The sequence below is a fragment of the Aotus nancymaae genome, unplaced genomic scaffold (genome assembly GCF_030222135.1).
Source record: "Aotus nancymaae isolate 86718 unplaced genomic scaffold, 86718_ANA_hifiasm-v0.15.2.pri h1tg000064l_1, whole genome shotgun sequence".
Taxonomy (NCBI): Eukaryota; Metazoa; Chordata; class Mammalia; order Primates; family Aotidae; genus Aotus; species Aotus nancymaae.
This window is the reverse complement of record NW_026988479.1, coordinates 20,459,954-20,486,554: the sequence shown is the minus strand read 5'-3', so window position 1 is coordinate 20,486,554 and position 26,601 is coordinate 20,459,954. Positions and strand designations below refer to the sequence as shown.

The 26,601-nt window shown below is 36.9% G+C and overlaps 1 protein-coding gene across 12 annotated transcripts in view; it reads left to right on the top strand.

Moving 5' to 3' along the window:
- The window catches only part of PRELID2 (PRELI domain containing 2), an 856,521-nt gene that overhangs the window by 345,647 nt on the left and 484,273 nt on the right, over positions 1-26,601 (top strand). For 9 of the 12 annotated variants that reach the window (XM_064366453.1, XM_064366452.1, XM_064366454.1 and 6 more), the window contains 3 exons: positions 3,285-3,384; positions 3,525-3,672; positions 17,712-17,849. The gene's annotated coding sequence lies outside the window, so the exon portion shown is untranslated. The remainder of the gene's footprint in view (positions 1-3,284; positions 3,385-3,524; positions 3,673-17,711; positions 17,850-26,601) is intronic. The other 3 variants (XM_064366460.1, XM_064366457.1, XM_064366456.1) reach the window with 2 other exon arrangements.

The window sequence follows — 26,601 nt, the reverse complement described above, 5'->3', positions numbered from 1 at the left end:
TGAGGCATAATTCTGAAGATAAAACAGATCAATTAATTCTCTCTCCAATCATTTTAGCTTCCCAATGTGCTATTCATCTTACAGCTTGTTGCCTGGTAACCCAGTGATTATGAGAAATAATCACTGCATACCAACACCGAGGGTACAGGTGATTTTATATGTGATCCTTGCTTGCTTTTAAGTTGAGTAGGCAATAACGGGTGGCTCTCAGATCCAAGACAAGGGGCTTTGTTGTTAAAGGGAAAGAATGCTGGATATAAGATGACAATTTAGCTTCTACCAGGTACTGACTGTGGCTCTTGGAAACTTCCTTGAATTCAGACAACCTCAGTTCCTTCATCTGTATAATGGAGAAAAACTTAGTACCCAATTGTTTAAGTTGTCAGGAATCTTACATAAGATCATGTATGTAAAATACACAAATGCAACTTTTTAAATATTAACAGCATTACTATTACTATTGCCAAAATGGATAAAGTGTGCTGTTGTTGGAGGCTAATTGGAAACACTGAAGTTATTTGTTATTAAAAGCTGAATCAATCAAGAGATTGAGACCATCCTGGTCAACATGGTGAAACCCCGTCTCTACTAAAAATACAAAAATTAGCCAGGCATGGTGGCGTGCGCCTGTAGTCCCAGCTACTCGGGAGGCTGAGGCAGGAGAATCGCTTGAACCCAGGAGGCAGAGGTTGCAGTGAGCCGAGATCGCGCCATTGCACTCCAGCCTGGGTAACAAGAGCGAAACTCCATCTCAAAAAAAAAAAAAAAAAAAAGCTGAATCAAATAGCTAATGATAATGCTTTGTTTATCAGGTGGAATCCTTTAATTGAAATTAAGATAAACTGACTCTGGCTAATTAAAGCTAAAAGGAATTTATTTAGAGGATATCCATGGTGTACATATTCAATGGACAGCTGGTGTGCCAGGATTGGGAATGGGAAGAAACCAGGATAGTCTGGGAGAATGACACCATCATTCATAGATAGGGCACTGCCACTGAATTGCTGGGCTCCATCTTTTTTGAACTCTCTTTTCCTCTTTATTTTTGAGATCCAAATTCCTGGTATGAATGCATGTCAAACTAGTCTCCCTTGGGTCACATGCTCTCTCTTTTAACAATGTTGTTAGCAAAAGGAAATTAAGACTTTCATTAGAAATGGTAAATGGATACTCACAGCCTAAAAAATTCTGAAAACAAACAGGTTTCCTAACTCCCCAAAATAAAAACAACAAAAAATGTCCTTTATACCAACTGTCACAAATGTGTGAATAAAAAACTACTAGGTCATAAGAAGCCATGAACTTGATTGCACAGAAACTTAACAACTATTACTACCTACTATTTATTCAGTGTTTATTATGTGCTGTGACTTGTGCTAAACCCACCAAGCAGATTACACAATGTGCATAAATATATAACTTATATCATACTGAATGCCAGATAATGGACAAATTATGACTTTCTTGGATTAGGGTCTTGTTTTTATTTTATTTTTATGAATAATTATATCTTTCTTTTTTCTGTTTTTCTTTTTCTTTTTTATATTGCATTTTACATTTTGGGGTATTTGTGAAGAACATGCAAGATTGTTGCATAGGTACACACATGGCAGTGTGATTTGCTGCCTTCCTCCCCATCACATACATCTGGCATTTCTCCCCATGCTATCTCTCCCCAATTCCCCACCCCCCACTGTCCCTTCCCTGTTTCCCCCCCGACAGACCCCAGTGTGTAATGCTCCCCTCCCTGTGTCCATGTGTTCTCATTGTTCAACACCCACCTATGAGTGCGAACATGCAGTGTTTGATTTTCTGTTCTTGTGTCAGTTTGCTGAGAATGATGGTTTCCCAGTTCATCCATGTCCCTAAAAAGGACACAAACTGATCATTTTTGATGGCTGCATAGTATTCCATGCTGTATATGTACCACATTTTCCCTGTCCAGTCTATCATTGATGGGCATTTGAGATGGTTCCAAGTCTTTGCTATTGTAAACAGTACTACAATGAACATTCGTGTGTATGTGTCCTTATTGTAGAATGATTTATAATCCTTTGGATGCTTCCAACTATACTATAAGGCTACAGTAATCAAAACAGCATGGTACTGGTACCAAAACAGAGATATAGACCAATGGAACAGAACAGAAGCCTTGGAGGCAACGCCACACATCTACAACCATCTTATCTTTGACAAACCTGACAAAAACAAGCAATGGGGAAAGGATTCCCTGTTTAATAAATGGTGTTGGGAAAACTGGCTAGCCATGTGCAGAAAACAGAAACTGAACCCCTTCCTGTCACCTTCCACTAAAATTAACTACAGATGGATTAAAGACTTAAACATAAGACCTAACACCATAAAACGCCTAGAAGAAAATCTAGGCAAAACCATTCAGGACATAGGAATAGGCAAGGACTTCATGACCAAAACACCAAAATCATTGGCAACAAAACCAAAATAGACAAATGGGACCTAATCAAACTCCACAGCTTCTGCATGGCAAAAGAAACAGTCATTAGAGTGAATCGGCAGCCAACAGATTGGGAAAAAATTTTTGCTATCTACCCATCTGACAAAGGGCTAATATCCAGAATTTACAAAGAACTAAAACAGATTTACAAGAAAAAAACAAACAAGCCCATTCAAAAGTGGACGATGGATATGAACTGACACTTTACAAAAGAAGACATATATGAGGCCAACAAACATATGAAAAAATGCTCATCATCACTAGTCATTAGAGAAATGCAAATCAAAACTACATTGAGATACCATCTCACACCAGTTAGAATGGCGATCATTAAAAAATCTGGAGACAACAGATGCTGGAGAGGATGTGGAGAAATAGGAACACTTTTACACTGTTGGTGGGAGTGTAAATTAGTTCAACCATTGTGGAAGACAGTGTGGCAATTCCTCAAGGACCTAGAAATAGAAATTCCATTTGACCCAGCAATCCCATTACTGGGTATATACCTAAAAGCTTTCTTTTTTCTGTCTTAATCCTCATAATAGGAAGTTGTTATGATTATTTAATCAGGAGTTTTTGTGTTTATAAATGACAGAAACCCAACTCTAACTGAACTAAACAAAAAAGGTAAATTGACTAGTTTATGCCAGTGACAAAAACATTGGAGTGGCCCTGGAATTCCATGGAGTTGCTGCAGGAATATGGGCCTTGGAGACCTGAGGCTTAGAGTCAACACTGCCAGGTCAATCTCTCTTTCCATCAGGCTCTCCCTTTGCTTGTGTCTGATAATCTTAATTCCTTCCTACTGCAGACAGATCTTCTACATATGGTGGAGAAATAGTCACTAGCAACTTCAATTTTCCAGTCTTCCCAGCATCCCCTCTCCAAATCAAAACAGAAAGGATGGAAAGGTATGTTTGTTTTTTTCCCAATTCTATTTCTTGATCTTTATGTCTGCTATTGGAAAAAAAAAGAAAAAGAAAAAAATGTTTGAAATCCTATTTCTATTATCATACTAAGCCTGTTACCCTTCCTTCCTCCATCTCTAAAGAATAGGGAAGAGAGAGAGATGGAATGAAAAACTTTCAAAGCTAGAAGGACAAAAGGAGTTTCCTGTCATGAAAGGGACTTAGAAGATGCACTGCCCGGAAGCATAGACGTGACCCCCTCCAACTCATCTTCTGAGATCAGCTGTCCTGGTAGGAACCCCTCCAGCTAACCCTTCCTCAAATTATTTACTTCTGTCTACTGGAAAATTGACATTCTGTGCTGATTTCATTGGACAAAGATACTACTCACATCTATTTTAAAATTGTTCTAATGGATGCAGAAATCTATGACATCTACAAAATGAGTAGTGCCCTTGGGATCAGATAGTTTCCACCTTTACACTATACAGAGTTATAGATACTTCATAAATCTCCTGAATACAACTTAGTCTTGAGCGCAGCTAGTAGAAACTACCACTATGACTAAGGTAGTAGAAGATGCATTCTATTGATGCATATAATTTTCTTTGCTTTTTAATCATTTATTTTCTTAATTTTGTGAAATATGCACTGACAGCACATGCCACCTTACATTGTACATGTGCCTGGACTGAATTTCCCCCAAGAGTGATCTTACAGAAAAATGCACCAAGATGCAGCTGGTGTTCTTGCATGGAGGTTGTGGGGTGTGTTGGCCAGAGTTGTGATTGGCAGGAAGAGTTTAAGAGCACTGGACTCATTGTATGAATTTTGTTTTACATTGAAAAAGTGTTTCTGAGGAATAGCCTCATGTATTCATTAAATTAACAAATTATGAATATAAATATGCCAGACACTGGCTAGACACTGGGAATAATGTGATGAACAAGATACTAAAATTCTTATCCTTACTGACTCTAATAGAAAAAATACAGACCCTCATGCAAACTGTAACAATTAAGTGTGATAAATGCCGTGGAAGAAAAATGACAGACATTTATGGAAATGAGCAGATTGAACATCTAATTTTAGGGCTCCAGGAAGATGTTATAATCTGGCTTTTGTCTTGGCTCCATCCCCCTATAGTGATGTCATTGGCTTTTTGGTGCAGTGCTTTAAATAGGCACCTAAACCAACATCTAGATGAAAACAATGAGAGAACTCACAGAACATGGGTCCTCCTATTTCTACTTTAAACTTTATATCTGTGTTAATAGGAGTGTGTATGAAAGTTGGAAATGTGTCTGACAATGAAAGCATGCATCCCTGTGTTCTTGTTATTGGTAAAGATAGATAGACCTATATAGATAATTTTTCATGGATTACATAAAAGTTTCAATTAAGATCTCAGTAGGATTTAATACATATCTCCTAAAGGAAGTTCTTTGCATTTGTTTTGATCAAGAAATTACTTCCCTGGGTCATAACCATAAACATCTTAATTTGGCAGAAGAATGAGCATGTACTTTATGGATAAAACGGTGCTTACTACCTGATGACTCAAGTGCTGAGAAGTCTCTGGTCAGCGACAGACATTGATGAGAATGGAAAAATGGGTGGGTTGCAATGGTTCAGACTGACATTTTAGCACAGGCATGCAGAAGTGCCAAGAGCTTGACAACATGACAGATAGTGAGCGAGGAAGCCAAGCCAGTTAAGGTTGGCTTCCAATTCATGGTGGACAGCCAAGAGTAACTCGTCGTTAACAGAGCAGGCAAACAGGCTCTATGTACACACGCTCATTCTGAAAGTGCTCTAGGTGAGATTATCTCAAGTTCCATGGCTAGCTCTGAACTGGAATCACTGACTTATAGTATGCTAATATGTCTTTGTAGGTTCTTTGGAAGTACTTACCTCACTTGAACTAGTCAGCTATACATATGTGATAGCCAAGTTTATTCCAGGCTAAGTCCTTGGCAATCACCATTTGCACTGCCTAGAACCCTCTCCTCAGATTGTCCTGTGACTGACACTTATTTTGTCAATCTCTTCTCAGTGTGAATGTTAGTTCTTCCAGAATGCCTTCTTGAATCTCTATTTTAAAAAGACAAACTGCAGCTTTCTGTTATAAGTTATTGTTTTATTATCTTGTAGCATGTATGATTGTTTGAAGTTACCCTAAAGTTTTTGTAATTGGCTATTTATTGTTTGAAGTTACCCTAAAGTTTTTATAATTGGCTATTTCTTTATTATAGGTATGTTTGGATATTTTTATATTGTAGATACTTTTCTTTCTGGTCTGGAAACTCTATGACAATGAGGAATTTCTCTATCTCATTCACCTTTATACCCTCAGAGCCTAGAAGAGTCCCTGGCACTAGCTGCTCTCTGTTTCTTGAGGGCAAGAATTCTATCTTAGACAAAGTCCTGAACTTTATGTCCAGCACAGTCAGTGAATATAAAGATGCTCATTAATATTTAGGTTTCTTTAATGAGAAATACAATAAAACCTTATAGAAGTAACAGATAATGAACATTAACTGAACTCCTTATTGGCTAAAAGGGCCAGTTTTTTCTTAACTTCTAAGTTAATGTAAAATCAGCTCATATTTTTGTGTATTTGTGTGTTTAGTCTCCACTTGAGTACCATTCTGTGACAAGTGCATTTAGAAGTGAAGAAAGGTAAAAGTGTCATTGCCTTTTAAGATCTTATACTCTGTTTTAAAATGATCCAATGAAATGCTTTCTCCCTTCTAATCTTTGTAAATGGTGCCTACCTGTGTTCTTAGACACAATCATATTTGTTGAAAGAATGAATAAATGAATCAATGAATAAAGAGTCAATGAACCGATAAGAAATAGAAGAGCTAAGGGAGCAAAACACAGCCAGTTGTCAGAGTCTGTGAGTCAGAGTAGGAGGATCTGCTTACACAACGTCTTTGACTCATGAAATAGGCTATGTTGACCTTTTTCACCCAGTGGAAGTCATTGGTTACTTGTGCTGATAGCATTGTTTCTTACTCCATGGTTTGCTCACGGTGTGTGTGCCTGGAATGCCCCATCCTCATAGTCTCCATATGTTCAAAGTCCAGGCGCTGAGCATAAAATTAAACATCAACACTTCAGTGAAATATTTTATTGCCTCCCTTGTAGTAATTTCCCCTGCCTCTGAATTCTGAGAATGCTCTACTGATTCCTTGCCTGTGGCTCTTAACCTTCCCGTGTTAAATTGCCATTATTTATGTCTGCATTTGATTTCCTCTTTTAGACTCTCAGCTCTTCAAGGGCAGGCTTCATTGCTGATTTATCTGAGTAGCCAACCTTCAGTAATTTATTCAATAAATCTTTACTGAAGACTTATTACATGTCAGGTACAGGGCTCATTATGGAGAAACAGTTGTGAGCAACTGACACAGACAAGGAAAATACTCACTTGCCCTATATCATAGGGTTTAATAATAGAGAATAGTATTAATGGCTTTTATATGTTGAGCACTTTGGCCTATTTAAGATGATTATCTTAGCATATGGTGATAGGTAAAGACATAGGTTTTCAACTCCGTAGACTATGATTTCATTTCTAGCTCTTGTTAGATGTGTGGTCTTAAGTTGGTAATACAACCTCTTGGAGCTTCTGCCTCAGTTATTACCACAAATAATGCTGTATAGCAAACCAAACCAAAAGCAGATAAAACCAGAATTTATTAGGCTCGTGAGTCTGTGAGTTGATTGGATGGCTCTTCTGGTCTGACCTAATCTAGGCTGGTCTCACTGTTGGTGACTGATATGTCTGTGATGGGCTGATGAGTCAGCCAGGTCAATGGTGCAGTCTCGAATGGCCTCACCCTCTGCATTGCAAGTGTGGACTTCTACACATGGTAGCTGTGGGATGCAACACAGCCAGTGGAAACATGCTGTTTGTAATCTAGGCTCAGAATTGGCATAGTGTCACTTTTGTCTAATTCTGTTGCTTGAGCAAGTCCCAGGGCCAGCCCAGATTCATGAGCTGGGAAACAGACTCCGTATTTGGATGGGCATTGCTGCAAAGTCACATTGTACAGGGTGTGAAAACAAGGGGACAACAACAATTGTGGGCGATTTTTGGATTTCATCTACTACAACTTCAGTCTATTAAATAGAGATGATAGTAATAGTCCTCATTTTATAGGTGAATTGTGAAAACTGTATGGCATGTGTCCTCAACCCCCAGGCCACACAGTAGGAGGTGAGTGGCAGGTGAGCATGAAAAACTTCATCTGTATTTACAGCTGCTCCCTATCCCATGCATTACTGCCTGAGCTCCACCTCCTGTCAGATCAGCAGCACATTAGATTCTCATACGAGCACAAACCCTATTGTGAACTGTGCCTGTGAGATCTAGGTTGGATGCGCCTTGTGGGAATCTAATGCCTGATGATCTGCCACTGTCTCCCATTACCCCCAAATGGGAACCATCTAGTGCAGGAAAACAAGCTCTGGGATCCTACTGATTCTACATGATAGTAAGTTGTATAATTATTTCATAATATAATTAATCATAATTAGAAATAAACTACACAATAAATGCAATGCACTTGAACCATACCAAGACCATCCCCTTCCCAACAACCTAGTTCATGGAAAAATTGTCATCCACAAAACCAGTCCATGGTGCCTAAAAGGTTGGGGACTGCTGCCATGTGAGATAATGTGGAAAAAGCTGGATTGTTACCTGGTACTTACGAATAACTATAAATGTTGGAAGTTTGTTATTATATCATGTATCCTTACAACCAACCATATGGAGATGTTATAATATTTATCTTACAAATGAAGATTGTGAAGCCAGGATTCAAACTACAGTTTAACTTTAAAGCTTGTATTACAGCCTTCTAATCTGTTTTGTTTTTGTTCTTTCTGAACACATGAGCAGACATTTTCCATTCTCCCTTGCTGTTAGGTGTGACTATGTGATAAGATTCTAAACGGTGAACAGATTACTATGAAGTGCTTCCCTTCTGGCTCATAAAATCCTTCTGTGTGGGATCTTACATGTTCTTCCCCCTTCTACGGCTTGAAGCACATAGCACAACAGCTACATGAAGCTTAGAAGTTACGTGATAAAGATGACAGGGCCAAAGAATGAAAGGAGGGGTCCCTGAATCTCCATGTGTAAGAGAAATCCCTGCAGAACTAGAATTTTGATTTTGGATTTTAGTGAGCCAGAAGTTAAGTTTTATTGTGAATAGCCAATGAAGTGTTGGAGTTTGTTACGTCAATAACTAAGTAATACAGTTTAGTTGTAATTTAGTCTAACTAATACTAATTGTAACAAATTCATTAATTGCAGTTAGTTTTTACTAGCTATTACAAACTAACCAATACAGAATTTAACTTCTGAAATATGGTGCTATGCAACTTAGAATAGTTAAACCTTTCCTAGACTGTATTTTGTATATATAAGGCATCTGACGTTTGTTGGAATGAGAGGATTCCAGAACCAAACATAAGCTTTCTAGTCACTTAATTCCATTTGTACTTCCTTTCTGCCTATGATTTCCTTGCTTTCTTATCACCCAGAGAAACTTGTTCCTTTTTGGTCAAAGCAGACTGATCAGGTTGATGGACAGCTAACTAGGACCAAAAGACCCAATTCTCTAGAGTACCATTACTAGAATACATTTTATTTACATGGACAAGATCAAATAATATTTTCAGGCAGAATGAAAAAAAAATGAAGACCTTTTATTTAGATTGAAAATATTTGTTTTAGGGTCTCTATGTTCAATTTTGAGGACAACTGGGGTCACAGAGATTCTAAGAGGATGAAAGTAGATTTTAAGCACTCTTTTGTGGGAGAAGAGGAATTAAGAATTAAAAGTAAAAAACAAAAAAAGAGAAAGATAGAAAAGGAGCTACTGAAAACAAACCAAATAAACCAAAGGTAATCCAGCCTTATTTGAAGCCAATGAGCAAAAATTTACGCTACATTCCCATTGGCCCAGAAAGAGGAGTTCATACTAATTGGTACCATTGTAGAAGCTCTAGTGTGAAAAGTAGGGCTTTTATTTTATGCTAATTATATGAAACCTCTGCTGTTGATACCACTCAAAGAATTTGCTGCCTGTCTTACAGGACCAAAGAATCGTAGAGGCTTACTATTTAAATTTAGAGTCATGGAGTAAGAGGTCTAGTTACATCCCTTAGAAGGAGAACAATTAGCATACAATGGCATCTCAGTGAAATAGAACTTAACTTTTAAAACATTTTCATTTCTATTCGGCAACTTCGCTTTGAAAGAAGGAATAATATAGTTGACATTTAATGAATACTCACTATATGCCAAGTGCTCTGAGTTGAACTAGAAAGAGGCAAATAATAAAATCTAGTTGAAATCAGAACTTTTATGAAAGCAAATTTTCTTTTCTTTTCTTTTTTAAGATAGCAGATCTCAGAGAGGCTTCAAGTAGAGGAAAAATCACTTAACAAAGTGTAAGGTGGAGTCTTTTTTTCTAGCACTTGGTCAAACAGTCCTTTTTATTCATCTGTAAACTGGGAATAATGGTATCCTCCACTGAAGATCAATGAAATAAAATTTGTGAAGGCATTTTTCAAGCCACAAAATGTAGGGTAAATGTAATTTAAATAGAATTTTACACTTACATATACTTATCTAATTATTTTATTTACAGTGGAGACTGGCAGACAAATAGCACAATGGAGGTTTTGAGAAAACTTAATAAAATTTTTGCACATGGTTAATATCTAGGAAACACCCTGTACATCATTGATATTCCTTTGTTATCCAATAAAGAAGCAAAACCCACAACCCAATAAATATATTACAACAAAAACCCACTCTAAAACAAAGCAAGGGACAATAATCAAAGACATCTGCAGTTGATTGCTATATGATATAATTCACTATTTTTTTTTTATTTCTTCCAGTAAGTCATTAGATACTTAAGAGAAGTGGCTTATGACAGTTTTCATTTTCATTAAATATTCATATTTACTAATGGAAATTGCTCTGACAAACTGGGTAAATTGAGCAACTTAGAAATTTATGCTTCAGAAACAGAAGTTCTGGAATTCCTAGTGAGCAAGCTAATGCTCGAGTCATTAACAGTCCATTGATTTTATAGTCAAAAAGCTGGAAAGCAAATATAGTGTGTGTTTTAGATGTTGTGATAATTGTTTATCTTGATACTTAAATCACAAGCCTTTTGATTGTAGATATCCATTAGCTATGAAACATGCTCCTGTGGATTTTTCAGAGATCCTCTTTCAGTTCTCTGGGGATAACTTGCCTCCCTATTTTATCATCTAAGAGGAAGAAAATTACAATGAACCATTCTTGCCATGTAGGAGCTAAGAAAAGGGTCATAAGTTCCAGAAAATTGGAAACCAGAAATTTGAAGACAGGGCAAAATTTCTGTTTCTGGAAGGCAAAAGACCTGAGTTTCTGGGGAACTATAAGAAAGTAACTTAACCATAATTATTCACCGTTAATCCAACAAATATTTACTGAGCATTTACTATGCACCAGGCACAGTGCTCAGGATACAGTGATGAACAAGAAAACACTGTGCCTGAACTCAGGGGACTTAGGCAGACAATTACGTGAATGGTAATAACACAGTGTGAGGAATGTGATGACAGGAAGCTGTGAGAACACATACACAGGGACCATAAGTTCAGGGACTGTCTTCCTGATGGAGTGATTTATGCTGGGCCCCACAGGATGAACAGGAGGTAGGAGTGTTCCAGGCCATGGAAACAACATGTACAATGGCCAGAAAGTTAAAAAGAGTATGGCATGTATTGTTGAGCAAATGAGCTCACTGCCTGATGCACGCCGAAGCCAATAACTATGGCACCAGCTTTTGAGAAAAGAAAGCTTTCTTTCAGCAAAGAGTCAGGAGCAGGCCCAAATCTGGTCTCTGATTTGGGATCTAGGGCAAGTTAAGGGATCGGAGAGCAAGGGAAAGGATTTAGGAATGTTGGCTTGGCAGGGTCTGATTGGAGGGCTTCAGATTTGAGTATTTACAGGAAAGTATGTTGAGGCAGATTTTAGCCTTGGATCTTCCTGGACAATGGAATCACTTCTTAAAGAGTTTTGACGTTCATATTCTGGTCATGTCCCAGTCCTCTTGGTTCTCAGGGCATAGGGGAAGAATTGTCAGTTCTGGCTATTGTTAGAGGTCAAAGTTTTTTCTATTGCACATGCCCAGGCTACACAACTTGCAGTTTTTGGCTGTGTTATAGCTAAAAGGTAACCTGACATTTTATTATCAACAGAGTAGGTCCAGTTTGGGCTGGTCCCACAGTTATGCATGTTCCAGACACTGAAAGACAGTGTGGGTAAAACAGTTGTTGAATAAAACCTAACATGAGCTACAAATGTGTGTCATACAAGTAAACATGACATTTGTAATTTTAAACTTTATAGCAGTCACATTAAAAAAGAGGAAGAAGATAAAATTAATTTCAATAATATATTTGATTCAGGCACAAATATCCCAGAAACCATTGTTTCAATGTGTAATCAGTATAAAATATTAAGGAAACACTTTATATTTTCCTTTTGCTTTTTCCTTTTTTTTGAAACAGAGTCTTGTCGCCCAGGCTGGAATGTAGTGGTGTAATCTCAGCTCACTGCAGCATCTACCTCCTGTGTTCAAGCGAGTCTCATGCCTCAGAAGAATCCCCCAGTAGCTGAGATTACAGATGTGCATCACCATGCCTAGCTAACTTTTTGTATTTTTAGTAGAGACAAGGTTTCACCATGTTGGCTAGGCTGGTCTCGAACTCCTAACCTCGTGATCTGCCCACTTTGGCCTCCCAAAGCACTGGGATTACAGGCATGAGCCACTGCACCCTGCCTATATTATTTTTTTCACACTAAGTCTTTGCAATTCTGTGTGTTTTTCATGTGAGCACAACTCAGTTTGAACTAGCGACATCCAAATGCCCAAAGCCACATGGCTACTGCACTGTCAATATAGGGTGGTGGTGGAGACGATCTAGGCTCCAGTGATGGGAGATGGTAATGGACAAGTAGAAAGGAAACAAATTTTGAAATTTATTTATTTACAACCCAGTTAATTAGGCAAGGTAGTCTTTAAGGTTCTTCTAGCCCTAAAATTCAGTGAACCGCTAGCCTATCTCAATGTAGGAGTGGAAAGAAATATCCCAAACTCATTGTTCTCATCTTAACATCTCAAATTTCTCTTCCTCCTCACTTCCTTCTTTCTCTTCTATTCCTCTTCCTCCTCTTATCCTTCTCTTTCTTTTCTTCCTTCTCCTTCTTATTCTTTTTCTTCTGATTAAAATGGTATTTATACATGCCAATGACCCAGGAATGCCACAGTGCATACACTTGCTCTCATAAAATTTTATTTAAAGCTAATTTCTCTTGGTTCATTTGGTAGGGCTTCCATTTTCCATATTTATAGTAGACTTTTATATAGCAGATTTTACCTTCTGGGAATAGCATTTTCAGTTTTCTTTGGGAACTGTGATTCATTCCTGCATTTTAAGTCAATGTTGTTCAGGTGTGGTTAGCCATGCTCCAAGTCCAGGGATAGGTGTGTCTTAGGCCTAGGCATGCATTCTTGGTCATAGTGATTGGTTCTTTGATGGACCTGTTGCATAAGTCATATTAATCAGGGCCAACCCGAGCTCATTTTGGGAATTTTTCTTTAGCTATTGGGATATAAGTATATTCCATTCTTTCTATTGGTAAAATGATTGGTAGGATAGGATAGGATGTGCACTTGAGTGGACAGCAGCCACCTTGTCTCTCTGAGGAGAGAGCTTGCTTGAGAATGAGGACAGAGAAGTGTGGAACAGTGAGATGGACAAACCAAAGCTTTGAGAAAAAGGCTTTTGTGCACCTGGATCCAGCTGTACTTGAAGTCCAAAGATCCACTCTTGGTCTTTCCAGTTTTATAAATCTCCGTATTCTCTCTCTCTCTTATTTTGATAAAGCCTCTTTGAGCTGGAGTTTCTACCACTTGCCATGAAAAGATTACTGGATAAATCTTCAATAGCACTATTGTCAACTGAAACAGTTTTACAGAATGGGCTCCAGACTTATAGGAAAACATCATTAAATACAAAATTCTAATGTCCGAAAAATATATTTCCTTCTATGAGCTTCTATTATTAACTAATTAAAGTATTTGCTCATTTTATTGCACATCTGTTAGAAGTATACTATTTGTCAGGCACTGTGTTTTGCTTTATGTGTTAAATTGTGCAAATTACTTACCTGATTGTTGTTCTCATTCCTCTATGATCTTTTGGGGACAGAATACTACTGCCCAACACCATATAAAAAGAAGAATTTACAAATAAAAATAGAAGCAAGATCTTTGTGTGTGAAAGATGTCATTCTTTTTTTTAAAATTGTAAAATTGTAAAAATTCCTTTTTGAGAAGGAATTTTTTTTTTTTTTTGAGATGGAGTTTTTTTTTTTGCTAATGTTGTCCAGGCTGGAGTGTAGTGGTGCAATCTTGGCTCACTGCAATCGCCACCTCCTGGGTTCAAGTGATTCTCCTGCCCCAGCCTCCTGAGTAGCTAGAATTACAGGCACACAACACCACGCTTGGCTAATTTTTGTATGTTTAGTAGAGATGGAGTTCAACCCTGTTGTCTAGGCTGGTCTTGAACTCCTGAACTCAGGTAATCCACCTGCCTGGTCCACCCAAATTGCTGGGATTACAGGCGTGAGCCACTGCACCCAGTCAGGAACAATTGATTCTTTCAAATTTATCTTCTTCTACTTTATATATGTCACATATTAATTTTCTGCATAATTTTCTAACTATAATTTTGGAGCACTTTAGAATTGTTTGTCTCCCAAAATTGTGACTAGAATAAATGGGCAGTTCAAAAATAAATCCACATCTAGACCTTAACTCAGTGCATCAGAATCAGTTGGGATAATTATTTGAAATGAAAATTCCTGGCATTCTTTTGTTCAGAGAAACTAAATTGGAGCCTTTTTGGTAGAGTCCTTAATTTATATTTTACCCAGATGCTTTAGAAAATCACATGCACAGTTAAGTTTTAGAATTATTTTGTTGCTTAGGAAAACAATCCATAAGCATTGCAGGATATACTGAAGACACGGATTGGCTTTGAGACTTAGATCATTAGCATTTAAATATTATTTATCTACTTTAGTCCACCTGTCAGCAAACAATTATTTTTAATGATTATAAACATTTCACATGAAAAAATATTTTCTAAATATTATTCACCTATTAACGTATGAACAGAATTTTATTAGTCACGAGTAAATACTATAGATCATAGTGACTACTTATTAAATTTAATTATAGCATGTGAACTCTCCTGAACGAGGGATTAGCATTCCAATATTAACTTAAGCTGGAAAAGCTGGGCTAATATTATTTTTTTCAAACAAGCAAGAGATCTTGTTCCTAAGCTCTGTTCTTACATATTTTATACAAACTCTTAAAACATCTTGCTCAGTTTTCTTTTTCACATTAGCCTGTGTTGGGAGTTTTGATGTTTATTTTAAATTTTGTATTGCCTTGGAAAAATGGTTGGTACACTCCATTCATTTAGTAATGAATGACGTGGGCATGAGAATGAGATCTTGCAAAATAAAAATAGCCACCTGAAATTGAGCTTTGGAGAGGCGCCCAAAAGAGAAGGTCAGATCAGAGTAGATGTTTAGGATACTTCTTTTTTCAGTTTTATAAACTGAAGTTTATAAATGCCCACAATACTTTCTGGGCCCTGGTAACATTCCCACATAGTTTATACTTGAATAAAATATTAAAACTGAATAAAGCAACTGGGAAGAGTTTCTATTCCAAGAAATGTTAGATCACTCGAATGTTGACCTCTGATTTTGGTTAGCTAACTTACTTTTATTAAATTCATTCATTCATTCATTCATTCAACAAGTGTTTGTAAAGTGCCTGCTATATGCCAGCTACTGTACTAAGCGTTTGGGGTGGAATAACATGCACATAAGCCCACCCTCATATATCTTATCATCTGGTGACTCCACTTATCTGTGTGTCTGGTCCTATGAGGAGAAACCCAGAGAATAGTCTTTCATAATTTTCAGAAGAACTTTAGTTTCCACAAATAACAGACCTATTAGCTTAGTAGATAGTTCATTTAATATGCATGGTAATATCTCATTTTATACACTATAGTTCTGCCCATCTCAGTCCAGTGTACTCCATGAGGAATAGATAAGTTAATCTACTAATTATCACCACTAGACTATCTTTTTGCCCAGGATCCTGCCAGATAGTAGAAGATGATTATGCTTTTTACCAAAGTACTACTACAATCCGTAGCATGCACATCCCAATTTACATCATTGGAAAGAAGTGTAAACATTCACACTGACCCCCCAAACAACTATAGGATCAGGAAATCCGTCTTGAGGGGTCGGCTGTGACTTGAATCCATTTGTTGGGTTCTATCAGCCAATGTATCAGTTATGATCGAGACTGCTTAGGAGGATAATTGGACCAGGCAGAACAGGTGTGAGTAATTGCCTGCCATTCCAGAGCATGGGTTCTGAAGGTGTGAGCACTAACACAGAACTCTTCGATGACTTGCAGGGCTGCCAAATGACTGCCATCATGGCTAACCAAGGCCTGATAAATCTCCTTTAATACCCAGATTTCTATGTAGTAAGATTTCCATTGAAAATAAAGATGCAGTTTCAGGGATTAGTGCTTTGGAGAGTTCTCTTTGTCTTTTCTAGTTTTATAAAATAATTATGGCAAGAGAGAATTGGTGGTAATGTTGAGGCCATGAGAACACTGTAAGAAGCTGAATGTAAGGAATGTTTTAATAAAATAATAGAAGATTGATCACATCTACATTCTACATTGTTCTTTCTGGATCCTCTGATCTTGGGAGATAGATTTATTAAGCAGTTTATTGTTGTCATTTATTAGTAATCTCATAGGTATTGGAATCACATCCTGCCCATGTGGGCATAACACTTTGCATTGAGTACTTTTCTTTGCTGTCAATATTGGGTTGAAGTTGATATTGATTTTTCCTTTAATGGAGCCAAAAACACTTTTCCTCACTATTCTTGCATCTATTACAAACTAAGGCAGCTTCCATAGACTTAACTGTAACTTAGCTCCTGGTAGTTGCAGTAGCATCAACAAAATTAACATAAGCATGCTCATAGAATATTTTACACTATGTAAACTGTTGTTATATATATTTTTATATCCGCTCTTTGAAGCCATCACAAGGAGTGATTGTTATTAAACTTATTTTACAGATAAGAAAATTAAGGCTCATCTGAAGACTTAAGGCCACATGGCTTGGAAGATGTTGACCTAAATTCAGAATTAGTTCCTCTTAAGATCCTATCCCTTTCCCATGGCACTGAAGGCCATTCATAGAGATGGCTGTTGTGTCATGTGCCCTTCAAATTTTACTCTGCACTGTTTTTGAAGACATGTAATAAAGATAATAAAATGCAACAGTAACAGTAATAATAATAGCATAATTTGGTGTTGAGAATGTTGCTCTAACCTTAATGAGTGATTTAAATTCTCTAAGATTCACTATACATGTCTGTGAAAACAGTAAGTATCTCTTAATATTGTGAGAATTAATGACATCATCCATATAATAAGATGATGATGATGACAACTACTGTTTTGGAATCCTGTGTGTTTACTAAATGTTATATATTTTATATGCATTATCTCTAAGCTTTGTAATAATGTTGTAAAATATGCATTTTAATTCCCAGCATATAAATGGGGAAACAAAGATCGGAAAATGTATGTGATTTTCTTAACATCAAACAGTCATCAAGAGCCCGTGTTAGCATCTGGCCTGCATCCAAAACTCATGTTTTTTAATGTGTTAAGTTGTTGCAAAATGTTCTTTGAAAAAGATGGAGACATTCTTCACCCAAAATCAATTAATTTCCTTAAATCCTTGACCTCCCATGAGTACCAAGTCCATGTTACACTCGTGGTATATTTTAGTGTACTTAAGGCACACACAGTAAGAGAAATTTGAATTTCACAATTTAGCACAGGTAGTTGGTTGCTGTGAATGAAAATGTTTCTTTTTGTGCTAATTAGTTCGTATGTGTTATCCTAGGTTCCTTAAAAAATGTTAGGTCAGATTCCAAAGAAACTGTGTTCCATAAAATAATAGTTTAATGAAAATCTAAGTTGTGACTCACATAATTGTTAATCTGTACTTATCAGACCAGAGAATGATAATTCAGGCTTGTAACTAAAGAGGCTTGAGTGTTTTTGAGGGATTTATACTTGTATGCTTATACTGTGTCTCCTCTGTAAATCTAGCAGGAAGACAAGGAAAGTGTTCCGTACCATTTCACCACTGAGGAAACTGAGTCTAGAGGATTACATTTTCTGCTGAAGATCACATAGCCAATGGAACTTGTTTTTGCCTCCCGGACAATTTTCTGCTGTCATCTTAAGGTAGGTACAAAGGGCTGGGGGCTATTCCTTAGGCTGATTTAATTTGTGGATAAAGATTATTTTCCTCCAAGACCTCAGGAGTACAATAAAAAACTTTATCCCCCTGTATTTATCTTTAAAGTAATTAGTATAAACTGTGAGTTAGAAGGCTGGGGGTTTCAGTTCTGCTCTGTCACATACCAATGGATAAACTAGGTCGCTTAGCTTATCTGGCCTGTGTTTCCTCTTGTGAAAAACGAAGATAATAGTGTTTATCATTCTTGTCCTATGGGGCTGTGGAGAGCATCTAGCCAGAGAGTGCAGGTGGTAAGAAAGTGGTCTCAGCATTCAAGTTGTGTGTGGACAAGTTCTAGCTATCCAGCATATCCTCTTCTTTCTTTCTTTTTTTTTTTGAGACGGAGTTTCGCTCGTTACCCAGGCTGGAGTGCAATGGCGCGATCTCGGCTCACCGCAACCTCCGCCTCCTGGGTTCGGGCGATTCTCCTGCCTCAACCTCCTGAGTAGCTGGGATTACAGGCACGCGCCACCATGCCCAGCTAATTTTTTGTATTTTTAGTAGAGACGGGGTTTCACCATGTTGACCAGGATGGTCTCGATCTCTTGATCTTGTGATCCACCTGCCTCGGACTCCCAAAGTGCTGGGATTACAGGCTTGAGCCACCGCGCCCGGCCTCCTCTTCTTTCTTAATCATACCATAATTTTCTTTTGAAAAATTGGTTATTTTCCATTATGTGTGATCTTGGAGGGGCTGTGAATCAGGGTTTTTCTGCCTTTTTACTACAGTCGTCAAAAATATTCTGGAGGCCATTGCAAGCTTCTCCCTCCAGAGCCCTCCTCAATCCTCTGAGCGCATAGTCACAGAACAGACACTGGATCTAAGCCAGTCATATGGGCTCTTTCTTTTGGAACTGAATCCTATGCAGAATAATAAAGACTAAGCAAAGATGACTGAAATGAATTGATCCTTTGATTCCACAGCAGCTTCTCCATGAGACTGAGAAGCAGACCTTTACCTTCTTTTTGTCCCGTCATGGAGCTGGGTCCTCCAGCTGTGCAATTCTAAGGAAATTCATTCTCCCAATGATCTCTCTCTTCGGATAGCCAGAGTTGGATTATGTTGATTGCAATCACAGACTTTTATTACATATATAAGTTTTTAACACATTTCCTTGACTTCAAGATGCCACCAATTTAATATGCATCACTAAGTTTTTCAGGGAAGGAAGCAGCAGTTGCACCATATTCAATATACACACCAATAGGCAAGAGGCATACTGGTTTGAGAAATGTGAAACATGAGAAATAGAATGTAAAAAAATGTGTGTTTTAGAATTGAGGAAATATGGCACCCATATTATCATTATTAAAAAATTATATTAGAATAATAGCTATGACAACTGAGTATTTTATGTGCCTAGAATCCACAAGGAGTCAGGGAAGTATGCCAAAGGAGTTGATTCTAAAATTCTCTTGATTGCTTCTCTGAGAACTTCTCAGTGTATTCGCCTTTTGGTATAAAAAATATCTGATTTTGACTGCCAGCTAATTTCCAGAAGTTGCAGTCAGTTCTGGTTTACTGTGAGTGGGAGGTTTGTAAGAAAATAGCAGTGCAGCAGTAAGGAGCTCTCTGAAGTTGTTCTGAATGTACAGCTAATGGGCAGTTATCTTTGAGAGAGATTTTTATAGCTTCCTCAATATAGCTGGTGAAAAATTAGCCTGGATATTGGGGAGGAGCCTGTCAATTTGGCTTCTTATCAAACTCAACTTTGTTAAGCAGTTAATTCTAAGGTGTTTTAACCATTTATTACTAAGGCATGTAAGTCTGAGTTGGCAGCCTTAATTAATAGATTAATGATCACTGCTCCCTACAATGTAATTGTCATTGTGTCCCTAGAAGAACTATAAATTTACCTCCAGGGTTAGGATTAGGTGAGGGTGACACTCAAGCAGCCACAGAAGGTGTGAGGATTTGAGGCCTTTTAAATGAAGACAAAGACATGCCCTAAAGAGACAATTTTCCAAGCTGCTGTTTTGACTTGACGGTGGCAGTGACTTCATTGCAAGACGTGATAATGAAATGCAGCAGAATCAAGAGGAGGGGGTCTATTAGTTACTCAAAACCTGCTTGTGCAGATCTTGCAATTCCATTTGTATTTCTGTCTCCCTCTCTATGAAGCAAGAGCATTATTCATAATTTGACTGCCATTTGTATCATGCTAAGTGATTTAGGGCTGTATCTTCACATGACCCAGCTTATCATAGGTGTGCTGTAGATTTAATGAGGTGATGTATCCCTGCTCTATCCCAGCTCCATAAGCAAGGGCAGCTATGTAACTCTTTACAACTCATTTCCTGATTTTGAAAATGAAAATAATAATAACCCATCTCATCATCATTTTGTTATAAAAATTACTGTAATGTCTGACAGGCTTAGCAGGTTACAGAGTAAGTATTCAGTAAATATTAGCTACCATTACTTAGTAGATATGTATGAAGATTTTGTAGATGGGTGCAATGTAGATGTTTTATGATTCCTGTTAGCATAAGTTTGACAAACTACAGCCCTGAGTCAAAGCTAGCCTGTCACATGTTTTTGTAGAAAAAGTCTTATTGGACCACAGCCATGCTCTCTTGTTTATGGATTGTCTATGGCTTCTTTTCAGCTATAGAAGGAGAGTTGAGTAGTTAAAACAGAGATCCTAAAATATTTACTACCTGGCCCTTTATAGGAAAAGTCAGCCAGTCTCTGGGGATCATCAAGAAAACAGGCAAATGTCCCACCCTGCATGTAATATTTAGTAATAGATAAGATGTGTTGTAATTTACTTAACTTTTCCCCTTTGTGTGATTAATAGACATTTAGCAGGTTTCCATTAATTTCATTCACAAATAATTCCACAATAAATGACATAGTATATATGTGAATGTATCTGTAGGATAGATTCCTACATGTGAAATACTTAGGGGTAATTATTTGGGACACCTCAGTTGATGTGCTTGCAGATTTACGGATGGGACATTGTGAAATTTCTCAACACCAAAGTTGTCAGAACTGAGTACAGAATTAAGCTGTCAGTTCTAATTCCCTATAACAGAGTTTATCAGTAATTAGCTTTTTTGATTGAGCCAGAGGTTGCAGTCCCTAAAGAAAAAAACACAACACTGAATCTCAAGAAATTGACTACTTGTCAGATGAAGTTAACTATCAAGATTCCTACCCATCACAAGTAATCTTACGGCTGGTCATTGCTTCCATCTCAGTTCAGTGTCACTGCCTTTGGTCTTTGGAATAGATTATGTGGATAGAGTCATCAGGCTTAATGGAAGTCTCCATCTGTATCATCACATCTGTTAACCTTTAAAAGGCTTATGAACTCTGAGAAAGGGAGCAGTTACATTATTCTTTCATATAAGGTGATATTATTCCTAAGACTACTCCTTTGTGAAACATGCCTCAATAAGAAGATCTGATGGTGGAAACACTCATTTTACTCTTAGGTAAAGAACTCGTCTGTTTTTTTCTTTTGACACACCTCAAATTATGGCGCCTGAAACATGGCTCAGAATTTACTACTAGTATACACAATTATGATATATTGGTTAGTAGATTGTGGAGATTAGTTGACTATACCTAGATAGTATTTTCAGAGAAGAAAATGTTATGTTGAATCAGGGCACCTAAAACGCAAAAGCCTCAGGGGCCAAGTAGATAATATGAATGGTGAACTTGAGAGCTTGTTTTTTCATTTGAAGAGAGGGGCTGCTACTTAGTCCCAGCCAATTGCTGCCACACTTTACTTTTCTAAAAGAAGGTGGACATACACATCTGTAGGTAAAACTGTCCCGAGATTTAGAAGTCTGCAACTACTTCAAAATAAAAAAAAGCATATATGGCATGACAGTTGAAATGTGACTGCTTGTTTGATACTATCTGTAAGCCATGAAAAAATCTAAAAAGGTAGAATGATTGAGAATAGAAATGGCTCAGGATGAGATGCTTACAATGACGGCTGTGAATAGCTAGGAAGTTCCCTTAAGAAATAGGGTTTTGTCATCAGACAGACCTACAAGCAGGGTAACTTCTCTGTTTCCTTCTTGAGTACTAAATGAGAAAATGTATGTAAAGTACTTTGCAGGGTCCTTGATACATGGTAGGTGCTAAATATATATTAGCTAATGTAAAATGGGCCTACATTTTATTTTTAAAATATTATGAAATATAGTTTAGGTCTAGAATCCTTTCTTTCTTTCTTTCTTTTTTTTTTAGGATTAGCATTATGATAAGTTATGGATTGTCAATGATAACCACTAGGGTAGTAGACTGAATGAGAAGGACTGTGAAATATGTTTTAATGTGGAAAGGGTCTTCTTGGGTTTTACAAACTTCTGGGAAGATACTCCTTGGAGACGCTGGTGGGCATTATAAGATCATCAAAGGGTCATTGGAGACCTTTCAGATTTACTAGTGATCCTGGGAGGTTGAGACTGATGAGGGTGTTGATCTAGTGCTGGGAATATATATTTCTTTAGATTTGGTACTAGATTAATTTTTCATTTTATAGACAAGTGAATTCAGGGTGGGTGGTAGAAGTGAGGTTGTAATGGTAGAGGCATAAATTCTTGCTCTAGGTTGAGTGTGGCTTGCTAAATGGGAGTGGGTCAGGGTTAAGAAGGCCTGAGTGGGCAATTTTACATATCTATCCGAAATAAGTGTTGGACTTCATTATTTTAGTGACCTGCTTAGCCAGAAAACTATCATTTCCTGGAAAAAGCCCTGCATCTGTTTGTTACCAAAATGTTTGTCCCAGCTTGTCAAGGGACAATGTGTTCATGGATTTTCTATTCAGTGCTTTAATCACCAGCCAATATGAAAATGAAATTGAAATTTACAGTCTTCCTTAGTGGGAATACTATTCATGCACTTTACATAGTTATAGATAGATAGATGATAGGTAGGTAAATAGATATAAATACAAAACATACATTGTATATCATGTAATATATATTCTAATTTGACTCTAATTACCAGAACGTGATTTAAATTCATGTTAGTTTGATCACTATTTCCAAGTAGTAAACTAAATGCATAATTGTTCATTTAAATTGTGTCACAAAGCCACCTATTTTTTAAAACCTTTTATTAATCATAATAAAAAATGGTATTAATTTTTATCATTTATCGCAAGATATTAATCTTGCCAAATTGATATGCTTATGTTTGTATTCATACTTTTGGTTTCTATAGTAAAGTGAATTTCCTATAGAGAATGTCTTTTTAGATGTTACTTATCTGTTTTTCTCATTCATTTTATTAATCACTGCCAACTGTTAAACTGTTCAGCTTCCAAGGACTTTTTTTTTCCTCCATGCCTTTAATGACTAACTTATTTGGAACAGCAGCAGAAAGAAAAACCTCTGAGGCAGAATATGCTCACACACATTCTGACATGTCTCAGCTCACGGCAACTTTCCAAAGGATAATTATAGATGGCACTAAAGCTGAATTCATGATGGTCAGATTGTCAGAAATCTTATTTATAAATGCTTTCATAATGCTAGAGGGGAATCTATCTTCCTTTGAAAAAGGAAAAGTTTGAAACCTTCAAGGCTGCCTGGGTTTGTCTCCATCTCTGGCTCTGGGATCTAGTTTTATGTTAGAATCACCTGTGGAGCTTTTGAATGCTAAAATTAAATTCAGCCACTAACAAAACTTTTCTTGGACAATATTTACTATTATATTAACTAGCACTGCACTCACTCACTGTTTGGTACTGTTTTATGCACTTTAGATCTATCATTAACTCATAGAGTTCTTCCAACAAGTCTATGAGGTAGTCACTATTAGGATGGTTATTTTGCCAGTGAAGAAATGGAGATGCAGAGAAGTTCAGTAGCTTGCCCCGGGGTTGCATCCGTAGTTAAGTGTAGAGTTGGGGTTTGAACCCAGGCAGCTTAACTCTTGAGTTCATGTTTTCAATCACTGTATCTTTCTGCTGCTCATCTTCAGCATACTTCTGATCAGAGAGACAGATCTTGGTTTGTTAGGATAATATCACACAATGGAATTTATTGCCTGGTTCTCAACTCTGACTCATTTGATTTGAATATCTTATTTATATCATAATTGACTTTCAGATATACTGACTGATTACTCACTAATGAGCACACACATAAAAATTTGTCTCCAGTCTAGACTAATTAAACCAGAATCTCTGATGGGTGGGGCCTGAGCATCTGTGGCTTAGGCAGCTTCTCTGGTGATTTCAGATGTATATGCTGCTTGCCATCTAATATTAGAAGGTGGAAAACTAAACTATTAATTTCAATATAAGGTAGATGAGACTAGGATTCTAGAAAGCCATGGAAAGTACTATGGGGGAACAGGTGGGAACATTAATTCTGAGAAGCACATACAGAGATATATTTATATATACCATTATTACAATAGCTTCCCCAATCCTAACCCGTTCTGATAAACAGGACAACATACATTACAAGAGGGTTATTATGGGCAGAATTTTACATTTTTGAGGGGCTTTACTTTAGGCTCTGTGGTCCAAAGAAAGCAAGGTCAGGTACCCATTACCCCCCAGTGGCCTATGTCAAATATTAAAAATATTAAAACCATGGATGTCGTATATCAGATAGGAAACCATACCTTCTGTACCTCTTCTAATACACATGCTGATTCATAGAGAGGCTTTAATTACCTCAAACAAAATGCCAACCAATTGCCAAATCAATACATCCGTTGGCAGTGTTTAATAAAATGAATAAGAAAAACCTACTATCAGCTGCAATGATCATCCAATCATTGATAATAATGGTACATTGGGCCTGGCCATGGGTAGATCCCTGAAGCATACTACTGTATACACTCCAGAATGGCAATAATTCATAATGTGTTAGTCAGGTTAGACTAGGTTGTGCTGCAGTGACAAATGAACCTCCCAAATCTCAGTGACTTTCCATACCAAAGTTTATTTTTCACTCATATTGCATACATAGTCCATGTATTTCTGCTCATATTTCACTGGTTGGATCTAGTCATATGTCCCCAATCTAACTATAAGGGAGTTAAAAATGTGGGAGAATACATGACTATTTGGTCAGAATTAAATTTTAGTATTATTTCCATGCATTCCTTTGACCAGTTTTGAATCTACCCGATACTTACGTTATCTATATTTCTCCATCTTTTAATGACTTGTCATTTATTGAAGGCCTTTTATAGAATAACAACAATTAAGCATAAACTTTAATTAAATCTCCAAGACCATCCAATGGGATAGGAGTTATCATTTTCCTTGACTAGATGAGAAAACTAAAGATTAGAAGTTAAATATCTTGTCTAAGGGTATACAGTCAACAAGCAAAAAATATTTGAACCAATCAATTCCAAACACATATATTGCTTCTTATTATCTATATATCTAATCTCTTAGCTAAAAATGGGATAAAATAAAGGGAAACCTGAGGCCAGATTAAAAATAGGACGAATTGATTTTTCATCCTGTCCAGCAATTCTTTGCTTGTGCTCTGATTTGTACTACTTGCTCTCTTGTATTTAAACACACGAAGCTCTCATTATCTCCATCCATTATCAATTGCTTGCACAAAAAAATCTGAGGAGTCACTCATATTAAAGTGAAAATAACTAAATCCATTCTGCTTTCCATTTTAAAGTTTACTTATTTATTAAAGTTAGATCATCCTGCCACTAAGAAGAATAAATTTCTAGTTGTATATGAAATATCTCTGAAAGAGTTTATTTAAGTAAACACATACTATTGTTATCCCTAAAACTGTATCATGGAGCTGCCAACAGTGTGGTCTTAGGAGGCAGTATAGCACAATAGAAAGCATGGACTTTGGACTCAGGATGTGAATTAAATCCTTGTTATACTTCTAGTATCTATGTGACCAAGTGAAATTTATTTAATTTCCTGTGACCTTAGTTTTCTCATCTGTAAAATGACTTAATGCCTACCTTATATTTTTTGTGAAGATTAAAGAAGTATAGCACAGGGTAGGTGTCCGAAGCATTTGTGAAGTGAATGAATAAATTGTGTCCAGAATACACCAAGCAAGTCTTGATATAGAGAATTAATATTTTTTTCAGCAAAAAGTCTTTTATAGAATTTATATAAAGTTTCTTTAGCTCAATCTGTTTGGACCTTCATATTTCATGTTAGAGATGACAATTACAGATAGTTAGCGCACATTCCCAAAGAGTACTGCTGTAGCAACATTAATTACTAATTCACTTGAAATTGAATGAAACTGTAGTATTTGCTGTTGTAAAGTTGGATCTAGGGCCAGGGTAGAGTATGCTAGGAAAAGAAAGTCAGCAAGTGAAGCCAAGTATGGAAATTGATAAGTATGTGTTTCAACCCAAATGAATTTTTTGTATCATAGGCTTATATGCTAATAGAGTAGAAGATAATTTATTTTGGAATCTACCCACTAAAAATATTTGTTCTATGTCTTACTACTATAGCAGCTGAAAACAATCTGCTGTAATAAGATGGTGTGCATGGTGGCAGTGTGATTAGCCAGTGTGTGAAGAACTCTATTGAAATCATTGGCCTAACCTGAGACATATGGCAGGTGGCATGAAAAATAATAGACAATTGCAGTTGGTATGTAGCAGTCTCACTAGTTAACGACGTGAATTGTGATGACTCTTGGTCATTTTCATATTGCCAAGCTAACAGCTCTTTAAAAATGTTAAATCATAATTATTCAAAT